Source organism: Salmo trutta, chromosome 25 (genome assembly GCF_901001165.1).
Source record: "Salmo trutta chromosome 25, fSalTru1.1, whole genome shotgun sequence".
Lineage (NCBI taxonomy): Eukaryota > Metazoa > Chordata > Actinopteri > Salmoniformes > Salmonidae > Salmo > Salmo trutta.
Window position 1 is genome coordinate 46,083,779 of NC_042981.1, and position 16,624 is coordinate 46,100,402.

Consider the following 16,624-nt stretch of genomic DNA (forward strand, 5'->3'; position numbering starts at 1 on the left):
TACAATGAGTTATTTAAGTGATAATGCCCTCAAAGTCGGTGTTTGAAACATGCCTTAATGTCCAAAAATGGGAGCAGTAACCGAAAGGTATTGGCACGGTTTGCCGTCTCGGGCCTAACACCACCTGTGCCAATAAATCCTCCAAACACCAGCTTCGAGGGCATTATCACTTTAATAGGTTACCAACGTATTCAAATAATGATTGACATGTTTTCATAAAAAAATGTATTTTGATGAATTTATTCCACAAGATATAGTCCCGACACAAATCTAGGGTTGCTACCCAATCCAGCTGGTCATTCATTCTATCGGTTCCATTGCTAGAGACGCGACCCAGTCGTTCAGACTTTTTGTTCTGTATCTATGGACGTGACCCAGTCATTCATTTTAAGTGTTCCATTGCCGTACTGGCTGGCAATGTTCTTATCCCTTAGCTAATTTAGAGTCACGTCAGAATAACAGCAAAGTAGCTGCATTTGCATTTGTTTAAGCTGTTTTCTAGTGACATTTATTTGGATACATCCATAACAATGAGCTAATGAGGTGCAATTTCGCCTGACATAGAAAATGTGCTCTCTCGTTAGGACACTGTTGTTTAAAGGAGCTAGCCAACAACACAGCTAACACTAACTTCAAACTGAAGCTGGAAAGACTGCAAACTAGCTGCACTTCGTTTCGTTTTACCTTTTTTCAATGTACATTTCTTTGTATATATCCATAAAAATTATGCCAGCTGATTCAGGATTTCGACTGGCTGAGAAACACTGCATGTCTGTCCTTCTCATCGGACAGACAGGCAGGTTCATTACTATGGGACAGCTGGAGATTGAATTTGAATATTGAAACAATGTTGCAAATGTCGGAGAGACAGACAGCAAGGTTTATACAAATCTCTGCTGTTGAAAACTAAATGTTAGTCTAAAAGAAATGTGAGATAATGTCTAGATGGTTTTTATAGTGGAGATCAAGTTTATAACTTCTCTGCCTGGGCTGATGAGACAGTGGATTGCGCAATCAGATGGAACAGAGTAAATGGGCATTTTAACGTCATAGATTTAGCCTGTGGTAACTTGTGGAATAGACACCGGCTGGAATGTGGTTTTAACCAATCAGCATTTAGGATTAGACCCACCCGTTGTATAACTCATATCAACTTTTTGGCATCTCATATAACCACTGGGTGTAGTCTAGATCAAATCTTGTAGATCAAAATGTGGATGTAGATCAAATTTCAAGTATTGCGATAGGCCTATGTTGAATTCACCCAATGTGTTTTTCACCTTTCCAAGATGACTGTGCCGAAATAATTGACCGTTTTTTTTCTTTGTTTTTTAAATACCGTATTTTAAATAAACTGTCAGATATTGTTTTCTATCCAAACCTGAACAATAATATGCATATTCTAGCTTTTGAGTTGGTGTAGGAGGCAGTTAAAAATGGGCACATATTTTTTCAAAAAATTCTCAATACTGCCCCCTATACCCTAACAGGTTAAGTCTAAAAATTGTCTTGTCAATAGCGTTTCAACTTCAGTAGTCGTGAGTCTTTTGTTAAGCTCAGTGCTTATGAAAGCATGGAACATTTGAACACAGGCAGCCACTCTATTTTGCTACTTACCCACAATAAACATGATGTTTATTGTACTGGACATTACTGGAATTGCATTAAACAAACCTCTCACATTTGAGAGAAGTCCCACATTTGACGCTTTCCTTATGAGGTTGGCTCCAAAAATGCCTCCATGCACCCACAAGATGTTTTGAAATGATTATATCTTTGGCGGGAATGATCGTAATTGGGTGTTCCTGGAATGGCCGTGAGTCATGACACGCTCGCGCACACACACACACACACACACACACACACACACACACACACACACACACACACACACACACACACACACATTATATATTTTTATTAACCCAGGAATAGGTTGAAAAACCAGGAAGGAGGTTTTTGTCTTTGGCATTTGTGAATGAAGAGGTTATATAGCCTACAACACAAATAGCCACAAGTGGTAGGCCCCTCTGCTCAAAAGCAAAACTGTAGGGAAGTATAGACTATTATTCACTACCTTTCTGCAGGTCAATGGGTGGAAAAACATCAGGAGTTATTGAGGCAAATTGTTTGTTTCCTGGTTTTGGTTTCTCAACAACAAATTCTCCCTCAGCTGCGTCATTCCAACAGATGGTTAACCATTTTGCCGAGACTTTGGCACAAGATTTAAGCTGTAAGATCATGACTGAGTAAAATGCAAATACTGAATCAGTCAGTATGGGACTGTGCCTCTGAAAGTAATTACATTTGGCTAGTACAGGCTATTATGTGCCCTTCAGCGCACTATGGCATACAGCCCTCAAACTCAACTCTGGACCCTCAAAGCCAGTTCCGCTGCTTTTTGTCATTGTTCGCTTCTAATCAGGGACTGATTTAGAGCTGGGACACCAGGTGGGTGCAATTGATTATCAGGAAAAACAGAAAACCAGCAGGCACCCCTGGCATACAGTATTTGTTTTTGTATTCAATTAGGACACTGCAATAAGACAGGGTATGGGTAGGCTACTTCCCCAAAATCCTGGATCATCAGTGTTCTCCCCCTCATATAACTCTGAAATGAAATTAGTATACTGTTGGATGAATACAAAAGCGTTTGACAGGTTAAAAATCTGTCATTCTGCATCTGAGTAAGGCAGCTACAATTGACAAGTGTCATAGCACCCCCTAATGTTGCCAACAGTTGGTCAGATAGTTAAATAACATCTCTAGTCTCAGTTCCTCTTGATTACTTTTTCCAAGTTTCATGAGGAATTAAGTCATAGATTCCTTTATTTGCTTACATTAAATTCATCTCTATTTTTGCATTTAAGCCTCAGATTTGGATTTCTCCACTTTGACAGTGTGTGCGTCTCCATCGCTCCTATGGCAGGTAGCCTAGTGGTTAGAGCGTTGGGCCAGTAACCGAAAGGTTGCTGAATCGAATCCCCGAGCTGACAAGGTAAAAATCTGCCGTTCTGCCCCTGAGCAAGGCAGTTAACCCACTGTTCCCCGGGCGCCGATGACGTGGATGTCGATTTAAGGCAGCCCCTCGCACCTCTCTGATTCAGAGGGGTTGGGATAAATGTGGAAGACACATTTCAGTTGAATGCATTCAGTTGTACAACTAACTAGGTATCCCCCTTTCCCATTCCCAGTAAATGTCCCAATGTATTTTTTTTAAAGAAACCTACATTTAAATAGGCATCCATAAGCCTTTTTGTATGTCTTTTTTCATTGTTTCAGTATTTTGTCCAAGGTCAAGTTTATTTGTGTGCAAATAAGTCAATAAATTGAGTAATGTACCCATCATAATTTCCAAAAGTGCCTATAATCACATAAAATATATGGAGAGAGAACTTTTCAGACCCAGTTCCTGGCAGTTTGGCAGTGCTGTGTTTTATTGCTTGATGTTTTCCTGTTCTTTTGCCTGAGGAAGAGCGTTTGTTTAGTCCAGGATGCAAGGCCTTGGGGTCGTTGCCAGTGTCTGGACCTGCCTGCCTATAGCGTGCAAGATCGTGGTGGCACTCCACACAATGAACGGCACAAACTGTGCCCATTTAAAGCAAGTTCTTTCCAGAGCCTAACCAACATAGCTGGCAGAATGTGTGATTTTTGTGGAGGTTAGGATTTTGTGACCACAATAACTTTAACACCTGTGAAAATGGGCTGTGTTACCCGGGCGCACAATGTGCGTGTGTGTATCACTCTGCATATTAGTAACAAACCCTCACCACCCTGCTTCCTGTGTGTGTGTTGCGTCTTGTGCAGCATTGGTGGCTGCTGAGGGGAGGATGGCTCATAATAATGGCTGGAATGGAGTCAATGGAATGGTATAGAACACATCAACGACGTGGTTTCCATGTGGTTGATACCATTCCATGGACTCCATTCCAGCCATTATTATGAGCCGTCCTCCCCTCAGAGGCTTCCACTGTTGTACAGGTGGTCCAGTGCAAATTGCTGACCCCCCTACTCCAGTCCCCTCTGCAGATCCCTCCGGGAATGGTGTGTGTGCCAGTATATTGGACCAATAATAATTTTTTGACTGTATTCCAGGCGTTATGTGACAGATTTATGGCAAATCCCCTCCTCCCGTTTGACACCTCTCCTGTCTGGAAAAATATTGCCATGTGTGTATGTTTCTCTTCTCCCTCTCTGGCATAAAAACGGGAAAAACAGAACAAAAACACCCTGCGCTGAAGGAAATAGAATTGTGTTACATCTGAACATTCTGAACTACCCTTGAGTTAAAGGGATAGTTTTCTATTTTGGCAATGAGGCTCTTTATCTACTTCCCCAGAGTCAGATGAACACGTGGATAGAGTCTCAGTTCAGATTGAAGGAAGTTGCTCACTAGCGTTAGTTCAATTGCTAAATAGGGTTAGTTCAATAACTGGAAATCTATGGGAACAACTAGTATGCTAGCTGTTTCTGTAGACTTCCAGTAATTGCGCTAACGCTAGTAAGCATTGGCTCGCGAAACTACCTCTAAGTTCCTTCATACTGGACGCAGCCACATAAAAGTAGAGTAAGGACTTTTGTCGTGCTCTGTATTATATTATACTCTGCTCAGCTCACTGACTAGCTGATGTTGGGAGAATCTCTCAGGTTGTTGAAAGAACATTGGTGCAGTGACATTAGGATATCAGAGCCTGCGTCAGTAGAGCAAAGTAAACTCAGCAAAAAAGAAACATCCCTTTTTCAGGACCCTGTCTCAAAGAAAATTCATAAAAATCCAAATAACTTTACAGATCTTCATTGTAAAGGGTTTAAACACTGTTTCCCATGCTTGTTCAATGAACCATAAACAATTAATGAACATGTACCTGTGGAACGGTCGTTAAGACACTAACAGCTTACAGACGGTAGGCAATTAAGGTCACAGTTATGAAAACTTAGGACACTAAAGAGGCCTTTCTACTGACTCTGGAAAACACCAAAAGAAAGATGCCCAGGGTCCCTGCTCATCTGCGTGAACGTGCCTTAGGCATGCTGCAAGGAGGCATGAGGACTGCAGATGTGGCCAGGGGAATAAATTGCATTGTCCGTACTGTGAGACGCCTAAGACGGCGCTACAGGGAGACAGGACGGACAGCTGATTGTCCTCGCAGTGGCAAATCACATGTAACAACACCTGCATAGGATCGGTACATCCGAACATCACACCTGCGGAACAGGTACAGGGTGGCAACAACAACTGCCCGAGTTACACCAGGAACGCACAATCCCTCCATCAGTGCTCAGACTGTCCGCAATAGGCTGAGAGAGGCTGGACTGAGGGCTTGTAGGCGTGTTGTAAGGCAGGTCCTCACCAGACATCCCCGGCAATAACTTCGCCTATGGGCACAAACCCACCGTCGCTGGACCAGACAGGACTGGCAAAAAGTGCTCTTCACTGATGAGTTGTGGTTTTGTCTCACCAGGGGTGATGGTCGGATTTCTGTTTATCGTCGAAGGAATGAGTGTTACACCGAGGCCTGTACTCTGGAGCGGGATCTATTTGGAGGTGGAGGGTCTGTCATGGTCTGGGGCGGTGTGTCACAGCATCATCGGACTGACCTTGTTGTCCTTGCAGGCAATCTCAATGCTGTGCATTACAGGGAAGACCTCCTCCTCCCTCGTGGTACCCTTCCTGCAGGCTCATCCTGACATGACCCTCCAGCATGACAATGCCACCAGCTATACTGCTCGTTCTGTGCATGATTTTCTGCAATACAGGAATGTCAGTGTTCTGCCATGGCCAGCGAAGAGCCCGGATCTCAATCCCATTGAGCACGTCTGGGACCTGTTGGATCGGAGGGTGAGGGCTAGGGACATTCCCCCCAGAAATGTCCGGGAACTTGCAGGTGCCTTGGTGGAAGAGTGGGGTAACATCTCACAGCAAGAACTGGCAAATCCGGTGCTGTCCATGAGGAGGAGATGCACTGCAGTACTTAATGCAGCTGATGGCCACACCAGATACTGACTGTTACTTTTGATTTTGACCCCCCCCCCTTTGTTCAGGGACACATTACTCTATTTATGTTAGTCACATGTCTGTGGAACTTGTTCAGTTTATGTCTCAGTTGTTGAATCTTGTTATGTTCATACAAATATTTACACAAGTTAAATTTGCTGAAAATAAACGCAGTTGACAGTGAGAGGACGTTTCTTTTTTTGCTGAGTTTATTATTGATGAATGGAATGTTAGGCTCAAGTCTATAAAAATGTGTATTCTTATTGTAAATGTATGTAGTTTTGTCCTTGAGTTGATACCTAAGTATGCACTCTTATGTGTGTAACTGTGGCTGGGTATGAATGCGGTGTAGAGGAATGAAGGTAGAAATGTAAGACAAGTTGCTGAGGTGGAAACCATTAAGTTGAAACTTTAGAGGAAACTCCACACCATTCAATGTTGCTGCGTTCATGTACGTAAACTCTGATTCCGCTGGCTGAGGTGAAAGCTTCACTGGAAGCCAAGGACCTTAGGTAAAACTCCCATCTGATTCTGGTTCATTTTATGTGAGCAGGAGCGTAACACATCTATCTGATTCACATTGACCTTGTTCATTTTATGAGCAGGTCCAAAGCCTAGCACCATACCTCAGATAACCCTTCATGGTTGGTAGACTGCAAGCCGTTACACTATACCTCAACTAACCCGTTAAGGGCTAAAGACAGAAACAAGGCTCAAGATTCAAGGCCTGGTTATTTATGCATGTTCATGAATGTTGCTTTTTACCTAATGAAACAAACCCATAGCGGGTGGTAACTGTGTAACAAAAGGCCTTCAGGTTTAAGAGATGACATGTTACCCCAGGAAATCCATTGCGTGTCGTAACTGTAAAACGTCTATATTTTAACCCAGGATACCCGGTAACTTTAAGAAACAAGGTAGCTTTTTTCCGTCAGGGGAATTTAGCGAGAAGTGTCAGCCTACAGATGTCAGATCTTAATATGACCCATTTCGTCAGAGGAGGAAAGCAATCCTTCAGCAGTAGGATTTGAATGTCTATTTAATATTTTGAATCGATGCCAGGGGCAGCTGGAAGCGGTGTTTGTAGGCTATAAAATAATTTAGACTGCAGGTCCACTGGGAGTCAGTTCAAGTAGGCTATGTGCAGGCTACAGCATGTCTCGTGAGAGTTCTTATGTGGATTATAATAAAATGACAATATTTGTAAGGGGTATATTTATTTTTTGTTTTATTATATGTTCAAGGCTAAATATATTAATGGTTATCTCAGTGTGGTCCAGTGGGTACACTGACAACGGCATACATATGCTAGAGTAGCATGAGTTCGAATCCGGTCCACTGATACCCTTTTGAATTTTTGGACGAACTAGTACTTTTCTAGTTACTCTCTGTGGGCTGTGCTTGTACTCTTACTCAAGTAATTTCTCAAGAAAGTAACCTACTTTTTACTCTGTTACATTTTACCAAATCACTTTAGTTACGTAGATTGTTATTATACTGAACAAAAATATAAACGCAACAATTTCAAAGATTTTACTGAGTTACAGTTCATATAAGGAAATCACTCAATTGAAATAAAATCATTAGGCCGTAATCTATGGATTTCACATGACTGGTCAGGGTTGCAGCCATGGGTGGGCATTGGAGGGCATAGAAACCCATTGGGCTTATTTTCGCGAGAGTGATCCCTCTCGCTTCGCCTCTTCCTTTCTGCCTTAGTCCTGCTTGCAACCAAAACCTTTCAAGATATGTTCGCCCTCTGGCTGGCATTGTCATCAGAATAATTTAGTCCTTTTTTAACAAACTATGGGCGATTTTTGTCTATTTTACAAGCATTCTGTACAACAAAAATAAAGTATTTCCACGTTTACCACAGCAAATCTACTGTGGCAATTTACCCGACACTTTGTATGAATGTTAACTAATGTTTGTGTAATGTAATTTTATTTGTTTACTATTTATCTTATCCAAAAGTATCTAGTATGGTCATTTCTTATCGACAAAATTAAGAAAAGACCCCCATCCATATTTGAATCAATCAATCAAATGTATTTATAAAGCCCTTCTTACATCAGCTGATGTCACAAAGTGCTGTACAGAAACCCAGCCTAAAACCCCAAACAGAAAGCAATGCAGGTGTAGAAGCACGGTGGCTAGGAAAAACTCCCTAGAAAGGCCGGAACCTAGGAAGATACCTAGAGAGGAAACAGGCTATGAGGGGTGGCCAGTCCTCTTCTGGCTGTGCCTGGTTGAGATTAAAACAGAACATGGCCAAGATGTTCAAATGTTCATAGATGACCAGCAGGGTCAAATAATAATAATCACAGTGGTTGTAGAGGGTGCAACAGATCAGCACCTCAGGAGTAAATGTCAGTTGGCTTTTCATAGCCAATCATTCAGAGTTTGTCTACTGCTCCTGCTTTCTCTAGAGAGTTGAAAACAGCAGGTCTGGGACAGGTAGCACGTCCGGTGAACAGGTTAGGGTTCCATTTGAAAATGTTCAACTACATCAAGTCAATCTGGATATTGCATTATTTGTGACAGAAAGGCTTGGGCCAGAATCCAACCCACTCCAACACGGTAGGCCTATATGTGCACCCTAAAGGGAGTGCTGCTAGACCAAGATTGATCTACATTTTCACAGTTCATTTGTATCCTTAGGATACACTAGACACTTCTATGTTGTACCCTAGTTGAGACCAACCTTGTGTTATTTAAGCTATATCAAATTACAGTTGATGTGTGTGGCTGAATTTCAGATACATTTTAATGTTGCAGTAATATTTTAAGATAGCGAGCCCTGATCCCAATGACTTGACTGCCGCTGAATGGAGAGGAGAACTGCTAATGTTTTGCCAATCACAAGGCTCATTTCCTAAATGCAGAAGAAAAAGAGGGATCGAGTTAAGATCCGACATCTGTATTTGCAACACACCTCCTTGTTATTGTATTTCCATTTTCGTGTGTTGCATGAGTTTTTCTAACTTATGGGCGATTTAAAAAAAATATATATATATATAAAAAAAATAGTTTTCTCTAAATAAGCTATGTTGTACAATTTAAAGGACAAATACGCTGCATTTAAAACAGTCAGTAAAAATCGAATGAATTCAGGACTTGTGAAATTATACCTAGACTAAATATAAGCCTTCCACAACCATAAGACCCGCTAGTAATTTAATTATTTTATCAAAATAGTTTAACCTGATTTTTTGTTGTTGCAATAAGCACTGATCTGGCTTTCAAGTCTGTCTATAAAAAAGCCTTTTTTTTAATTACAAATTTAATCAGAACCATGCATAATGTACATTCACTAATAATGACTAACTTATTGTAGCAGGCATTATAGAAAATTAACACAGGTCTCATAAACAATTTCTCAAGCACAAGCCCAGGTTCTAGTGAGTTCCCAGCTGATCTTTCTATTTCAAGTTTATCCCACTTGGTTCTATTTGCTAGTTAACAAGGTAGAACAGTTGAATTGTTATAAACACACCATTCTGTCTCCAACTGTTTAAACAGCATGCTAGCCTGCATGCGATGTTCCCCAATGCTGGAAGGGGGTTAAAAGAAAAAGTTTGGGAACCCCTGATCTAAGCGATTAATAGTTGGTATTGAGCAGTCTGCCTTATTTACTTTTAAGAACTACTGAAATAGTGATTTTGTCGGAAAGCATAGGCAGCAGCTCTATAGAGATGATGACTTGGAAATAAAGGCATAAAAAAAAACGTAATATACACAACAACTGAAATTGTTAATTAAAACCTCTTTGGGCTAGCGGGATAATTCCGACAACATCCGGTGAAATTAGAGAGAGCGAAATTCAAATTACAAAATCGTAATATTAAACATTCATGAACATACAAGTGTCTTATATCATTAAAAGCTTAACGCAGTTGGATTAACAACAAGTTGTCAGATTTCAAAAAGGCTTTACGGCGAAAGCATACCATGCGATTAACTGAGGACAGCGCCTCACATCAAAATATTTTTGTCAACCAGCACAGGCTTCACAAAATCACAAATAGCGATTAAATAAATAACTTACCTTTGAAGATCTTCCTCTGTTTGCAATCCCAAGAGTCCCAGCTACAACACGAATGGTCGTTTTGTTCAATAAAATCCTTTATATCCATTAAAGTCAGTTTAGTTGGCGCCATTGTTTTCAGTAATCCACTCCTTCAACATGCAGACAAAGGAATCCTAAAAGCTACCGGTAAATTTCGTCCAAACAAGTCAAACAACGTTTCTATTTAATCCTCAGGTACCCTAATATGTAAATAAACAATAATATTTCAGACGGAAAGAAGGGTGTTCAATAGGAAAGGAAAATAATGAAGAGTGCGCCCTCATTCACGCTCCCCCAAAGCCTACTTTTTCTGTTGAGCTCCCCTTGGAAAAACTACTATTACTTGTTCGTTTTTCAAGAAACAAGCCTGAAACCCTGTATGAAGACTGCTGACATCTAGTGGAAGCCATAGGTACTGCAATCTGGGAGGAATGTTTATATATAGACCCATAGACTTGCATTGGAAAGGCCTGTGACCTAAAAAAATAAATAAACATTTCCTCTGGTTTTCGCCTGCCATATCAATTCTGTTATACTCACAGACATTATTTTTAACAGTTTTAGACACTTCAAAGTGTTTTCTATCAAATTCTACCAATTATATACATATCCTAGCTTCTGGGCCTGAGTAACAGACAGTTTACTTTGGGCACGTCAGTCAGGCAGAAATTCAGGATACTGCCCCCTAGCCCTAAGTAATGTAAAGAAATTATGGTTCATATGTGATAAGAAGTAATGGGCAATCACTACCATCATGGGACTTTAATGAATTGTTTTATTCTATGTTGTTACAGCATTCAACCCACATTATGCATAGTCAAATCAAATATTATTTGTCACATACACATATTTAGCAGATGCTATTGTGGGTGTAGCGAAATGCTTATGTTTTTAGCTCCAACAGTGCAGTAATATCTAACAATTCACAACAATACACACAACCTAAAAATAAAATAATGGAATTAAGGAGTATTCAGACTACCTAAGTTTCAGACTACCTCGTCTCTATACCTCACACATACAATTACAGTGCATTCGGGAAGTATTCAGACCCCTTTTTCCTCATTTTGTTATATTACAGCCTTATTCTAAAACGGATTAAATTAAATGGTTTTCCTCGTCAATCTACACACAATACCCCATAATGACTAACCGAAAACAGTTTTTTATAGATTTTTGATTATTTATAAAAAATATAACAAATACCTTATTTACATAGGTATTCAGACCCTTTGCTATGAGACTCGACATTAAGCTCAGGTGCGTCCTGTTTCCATTGAGCTCAGGTGCATCCTGTTTCCGTTGATCATCCTTGATGTTTCTACAACTTGATTGGAGTCCAAATTCAATTAATTGGACATGATTTGGAAAGGCACACACCTGTCTATATAAGTTTCCACAGTTGACAGTGCATGTCAGAGCAAAAACCAAGCCATGAGGTCGAAGGAATTATCCGTAGAGCTCTGAGACAGGATTGTGTTGAGGAAAAGATCTGGGAAAGGGTACCAAAACATTTCTGCAGCATTGAATGTCCCCAAGAACACAGTGGCGTCCATTATTCCTAAATGGTAAAAGTTTGGAACCACCAAGACTCTTCCTAGAGCTGGCCGCCCGGCCAAACTGAGCAATCTGGGGAGAAAGGCCTTGGCCAGGTAGGTGACCAAGAACCCGATGGTCACTTTGACAGAGCTCCAGAGTACCTCTGTTTAGATGGGAGATCTCTGCAGCCCTCCACAAATCAGGCCTTTATGGTAGAGAGTTCCTTGATGAAAACCTACTCCAGAGCACTCAGGACATCAGACTGGGCAAAGGTTCACCTTCCAACAGGATAACGACCCTAAGCACACAGCCAAGACAACGCAGGAGTGGCTTTGGGACAAGTCTCTGAATGTCCTTGAGTGGCCCAGCCAGAGCCCGGTCTTGAACCTGATCGAACATCTCTGGAGAGAACTGAAAATAGCTTTGCAGCGACGCTCCCCATCTAACCTCACAGAGCGTGAGAGGATCTGCAAAGAAGAAAGGGGGAAACTCCCCAAATACAGGTGTGCCAAGCTTGTAATGTCATACCCAAGAAGACTGAAGGCTTTAATTGCTGCCAAAAGTGCTTCAACAATAAAGGGTCTGAATACTTATGTGATATTTCAGTTTTTTATTTTTTATAAATTAGCAAACATTTATAAACTGTTTTTGCTTTGTCATTATGGGGTATTGTGTATAAATTGATTAGTGGGGGAAAAAACAATGTAATCAATTTTAGAAGAAGGCTGTAACTGAACAAAATGTGGAAAAAGTCAACGGGACTGAATACTTTCCGAATGCACTGCATCTGTAAGGTCCCTCAGTCAAGCAGTGAATTCCAAACACAGATTCAACAACAAAGACCAGGGAGATTTTCCAATGTCTCGCAATTAAGGGCACCTATTTGTCGATGGGTAAAAATAAAATGCAGACATTCAATATTCTTTTGAGCATGGTGAAGTTAGTTACATTAGTTACACTTTGGATGGTGTATCAATACAACCAGTCACTACAAAAATATAGGTGTCCTTCCTAACTCAGTTGCCGGAGAGGAAGGAAACCGCTCAGGGATTTCACCATGAGGCCAATGGTGACTTTTTAAAACAGTTTTTAATTTTTGTGATAGAAAACTGAGGATTGGTCAATGACATTGTAGTTACTCCACACTACTAACCTAATTGACAGAGAAGGAAGCCTGTACGGAATAAAACATATTCCAAAATATGCATCCTGTTTGCAATAAGGCACTAAAGTAAAACTGCAAAAAATGTGGCAAAGAAATTAAGCGTTATGTTTGGGGTAAATCCTAAACACGTCACTACATATTTTCAAGCATGGTGGTGGCTGCATCATTTTATGGGTATGCTTGTCATCGATAAGGACTAGGGAGTTTATTTTTATCAAAAAAAAATACAAATAAAAAATAGCTAAGCACAGGTATAATCCAAGAAGGAAAACCTGGTTCATTGTGCTTTCCAACAAACACGGAGACATTTACCTTTCAGCAGGACAATAACCTAAAACACAAGGCCAAATGTACACTAGTGTTGCTTACCAAGACGAATTTCAATGTTCCTGAGTGGCCTAGTTACAGTTTTGACTTAAATCAACTTGGAAATCTGTGGTGAGACTTGAAAATGACTGTCTAGCAATGTTCAACAACCAACTGGACAGAGCTTGAATCATTTTTTTAAGAGTAATGTGCAAATATTGTACAATCCAGGTGTGCAAAGCTCTTAGAGACTTACCCAGAAAGACTCACACTTTTAATTGCTGCCAAAAGTGATTCTAACATGTATTGACTCAGGGGGTTGAATACTTAAGTATTTTTCACTTTGACATTACAGATTATTTGGGGTAGATTGTTTACAAAGATTAACAATTAAATCCATTTTAATCCCACTTTGAAACACAACAAAATGTTGCAAAGTCAAGGGCTGTGATTACTTTCTGAAGGCACTCAGCTACTGCTCTGTTCAATCGTTGGGCATATTTTGAGTTCAATATCATTACATTTTGAACATTTTTATGTACATTTTTTTAGACAGCCATGTATGCATTAATTAATCAATTATACAATCATACAATTAATGTGACATTGTTTTCACCAATCTAACTACAAAACAACATAACGGTAATAATTTATTTGAATTGTATATCTCTATTGCTAAACTGGGTAAATCAAGATGTAGCCTTGGTCTATTCACAATACAGGTGAATGCATATTATTTAATAGGAGTTGTGTATGCATTGAGTTATTGAGATTGAAATCAGCTAAAACATGGGGCTACAGATGATAAACAATCACTTCCATTTAAGACTTATTTTATTGGCAACTGCTAGTTGACATATTATTTTATTGTACTGATCAACAACATTTACATAAAAGAAGCAATCTCTAATTTTATAAAAGTGTGCGATTTAAGAATGTAATGACATTCATGAGGCAGAATGTAGCTATGGAATCTAGTGGACACCAGTCGGGAGACGAAGTTAATTCGTTTTTGGTGGCGAGGGAGACTAAGTAAATTAATAAAGTTTTGGATGACAATCAGCTTTGAAATCAGCATATTTTGCATTATGGTTTGCATATTATTTATTTTATTTTTTAATGAACCTTTATTTAACTAGGCAAGTCAGTTAAGAACAAATTCTTATTTACAATGACGGCCTACCCTGGCCAAACCCTAACCCGGACGACGCTGGGCCAATTGTGCGCCGCCCTATGGAACTCCCAGTCACAGCCAGTTGTGATATTATCACAAACAACGTACTAGGGTAGTGAATTCAGCTACTAAGTTAGCAAGGATATTTATCCTACAATTAAAGCTGTGTAACGCCCTGGCCATAGAGAGTTTTTTTTGTTCTCTATTGTTGGTTAGGCCAGGGTGTGACATGGGTGGGCGTTCTAGGTTTCTTTTTCTATGTTGGTGGTTTTCTTTGTTTCGGCCGTGTATGGCTCTCAATCAGGAACAGGTGTAGATCGTTGTTGCTGATTGAGAGTCATACATAGGCAGCCTGTTTTTCCTTTGGGGTTTGTGGGTGAATGTTTTCCGTATAGCTTCTGTGCCTTATGAAACTGTGTAGTTGTTGTTTGGTTTATTTTTGTAAGTGTTCACTTTTCTTCAAATTAAAAAGATGAGCATTCATATTCCCGCTGCGTTTTGGTCCTGTGTTCCCGACGACCGTTACAAGCTGGTAGCTACCGGAATCGTCTCGGGTTTTAAAAGTATTCTAGCCTGTATGGACATTGTTTTGCGATTAGTAATGAGCAGTTTCAACATTTCTACATGCCGTGTTGCATTATTCAAGTGTGTTAACTTCTGTGCAGCTTGAGTGGGGAGCAGCCCAGACAACTCTAGCAATGAATGTGTAAGCGGAGCAGGCACTTTACTCTTTGTGCTATAAAAGGTCTGCGCCGATAGACAGACTTGATCCTCTCAATCCCGTGAGGCACATTTGACAGATGTACCGATTGTAACAAAAATGTTAGTACAGAACCGTTTTTGTGATCGCATCCCTTTTGATTTGAACAAAACTTCCCATACATATTTGAGCATGGTAGAAGTGGTCAGAAAGTTACTTTTTGGACCTGAATGCCAAGACATTTAGGAGATGGAGGTGCTCAAAGTTGACACATTTTGTATACCCCACCCTAACATGAAACATTTGTCTTCATCACTGGAAAAGATACACCGGGGCCTTCCGAGTGGCGCAGCGGTGTAAGGCAATGCATCTCAGTGCGCGGTTAGGCGGGTCATGTTTCGGAGGATGCATAACTCCACCTTTGCCTCTCCTGAGCCTGTTGGGGAGTTGCCACGATGAGACAGGATCGAAATTGGGGAGAAAAAAGGGGGTAAAATACCAACAAAAAAATACGGTTGAGTGACAAAGCTTACAACAGGGTTGTCAAACTATTTTCTAATAACTTGAAAACATGTTTTTACCTTTAATGGCAAATATCTAAAAACGCGCATACATTTTTTTTTTTTCATTTTCTCATATGTTGTAGCTTAGACCCTGAGGTTTTTGTGTTGTGCCTGCCATCAGTTGAGACACAGCATACTCTTGAATGCGGGGTGGGTGTCATTTCAATCATAGAAATAGAATTCATAGAATGGATATTTATTTTTTATTTAACTTGGCAAGTCAGTTAAGAACAAATTCTTATTTACAATGACGGCCTACCAAAAGGCCTCCTGCGGGGATGGGAGCTGGGATAAAGCACACATCACGACGAGACAACACTACATAAAGAGAGACCTAAGACGACAACAACATAGCAAGGCAGCAACACATGACAACATAGCATGGTAGCAGCACAAAACATGGTACAAACATTATTGGGCACAGACAACAGCACAAAGGGTAAGAAGGTAGGGACAACAATACATCACGCAAAGCAGCCAAATCTGTCAGTAAGAATGTCCATGTTTTGGTTTTTGAATGAAGAGATTGCGATAAAACTGTCCAGTTTGAGTGTTTGTTGCAGCTCGTTCCAGTCGCTAGCTGCAGCGAACTGAAAAGACGAGCGACCCAGGGATGTGTGTGCTTTGGGGACCTTTAACAGAATGTAACTGGCAAAAAGGGTGGTGTATGTGGAGGATGAGGGCTGCAATAGATATCTCAGATGGGGGAGTGAGGCCTAAGAGGGTTTTATAAATGAGCATCAACCAGTGGGTCTAGCGACGGGTATACAGAGATGACCAGTTTACAGAGGAGTAGAGTGCAGTGATGTGTCCTATAAAGAGCATTGGTGGCAAATCTGATGGCCGAATGGTAAAGAACATCTAGCCGCTCGAGAGAGCACCCTAACCTGCTGATCTATATATTATGCCTCCGTAATCTAGCATAGGGCTGGGCGGTATACCGTTTTTTGCGATATACCAGTATTGATGCACGGACCGGTTTGGGTTTTTACTTTACCTTCTATACCGGCATTTGAATGTTTGGTTTGTTCAATGTGATACGCAGTGTGTAACGTCCATTTTTATAGTTTACTTCGCTACTTGAGTCATCTCTCTCCACTCTCACTATGCCGC

The 16,624-nt window shown here is 40.5% G+C and overlaps 1 protein-coding gene across 1 annotated transcript in view; it reads left to right on the top strand.

The window, feature by feature from the left end:
* Positions 1 to 16,624, top strand: part of babam2 (BRISC and BRCA1 A complex member 2) — a 214,088-nt gene that overhangs the window by 16,665 nt on the left and 180,799 nt on the right. The window lies entirely within an intron of this gene.